This window comes from Protopterus annectens, chromosome 4.part1, assembly GCF_019279795.1.
Source record: "Protopterus annectens isolate FY-2018-M chromosome 4.part1, PAN1.0, whole genome shotgun sequence".
In the NCBI taxonomy this organism is placed as follows: Eukaryota; Metazoa; Chordata; order Ceratodontiformes; family Protopteridae; genus Protopterus; species Protopterus annectens.
In genome coordinates, this window is record NC_056734.1 from 152,329,348 (window position 1) to 152,331,192 (window position 1,845).

Below are 1,845 nucleotides of genomic sequence, written 5' to 3' on the forward strand. Positions count from 1 at the left end.
CCAGGAGGGCACCATCTAGTCTGTGCTGCTTCCAACAACTTCATGCTTGGATGGATTTGAAATGGAATCACTTAGCATATTTTTTGGGAGGAATGCCACAAAATCACAGCGAGATTATGCAAACTCCACACATGCATATGCATTGGCCAGAGGTCAGGGTCAATCCTTGTACCTTCTGTACAGGTGGCAAAGACTTTAACCATTATGGCAACTGATCTATACATATACTCTTTGGTAACCCTAAACATTCCCAGACATAGTTGTCTTATATGCCCTACATACCTGTATAAGTTCTCCTATTAAATATCTATATGAAACACTGTACAAGTTCACATATTTTAATCTTTCAAAATAACTTGTGTTCACATACATGGATGTCCTTGGTATATTTCCAGTGTACTGCTTCCAATTCACTAGTGCTATTTTTCTTATAAGGTTTCCATATTATTATTACATATGCTAGTTTAGGTCTGGTGAACTTTAGTTATAGCCTAGATCCTGATAATACTCTAAATACTTTGCCATGCATGGTATGCAGTCATATCCTTTATATTTTGTCTTTTTAATGAGGTTTTATTAGCAGATTAAATGATTTTGCAAGTAACTTAGTCCACATTTACCCTGTAACACTTTGCAGCCCACATTATAGCCATGTTTGTTTTCATATCAGATTACCCATTCAGGGGAATCCTGTACTAAAATACCCGACTGTTTTTTGCTGAAAGACGTGGTTTGTTGAGATGTGACAAAGAAATCAGGACATGGTTTGTCATTATTTCTGTAGACTTGAGAAGAATAGAGAGGTCATCTTGGGACATTGAAGGCATTAGACATTGTTACTATACAGCTCAATCTGTTGTCACATGAATCGGGGAAAAGGCTTAGAAATGCTATGGACTAAGATGCCAAACAAGAAATACTTTTGGAAAAGAAAAAAAAAAAAAACATCCATTAAGAAAGCAGAGGAACAAAAATCACTTCTATTAAGATGTATTTTCTGAAATGGCAGTTATGAGTCACTATGACTGATAAACTATATATACATACACATATATATATATATATATATATATATATATATATATATATATATGTGTCTAATTTCAATCAATGAAATTACGTTTCAATGAACCGTAATTTTACGACCCAGTTTTTCTGGGTCTATATCAGAACATCAAAGTTTTAAAACTTCGAATGTTCTAATATCGACTCGTTTTAATCGAACGCTAAAAATAGCGAAGCTGCAGAACATCAAATTCTTTCCTAGGGAAAGAATTCGGTTGGCCGGTTCTGTGGCTTCTCTATTTTCAGGGCTGTGGTGGACATTTACATGTCGGGTTCAGGTAAGTTTGTGATTGTGTGGTTATTAGGATTAGGGTGCTTGTTAGGTGAGTTAGGGTTAGGGCACGGGTTAAGTGAGTTAGAGTTAGGGCACGGGTTAGGTGAGTGTGCGATAGTGAGGGACCTTAGGGTTAGGGTTTGGGTTAAGGTAAGTGGATAGATAGTAGTGTATGTATAGTTTAGTGTACGGTTAGTTGTAGGATTATAAGTGTATGTGTATGTACTGATGTTTTTAGGGGTGCTTGTGTTGTGTGTATGTGTTTTGGAATAGCAAATTTTTTCCCAAGGAAAAAATTCGCTGTTCTGAATGTTCGACATTATGTGGTTTAGATATTTTAGGTTCGATGAAACAGCTCTCACTATTTTCATCTTTCGATAACGTGATATAAACGCGTTTTTCCGAAAGTGCATTTATTCGAAAATGTACTTTTCGAAAAACTAAATAAACAAAAAGCAATGGAGGTTATTGTTGTAGATTGCAGCACAGCGGGGATAAGAGAATAT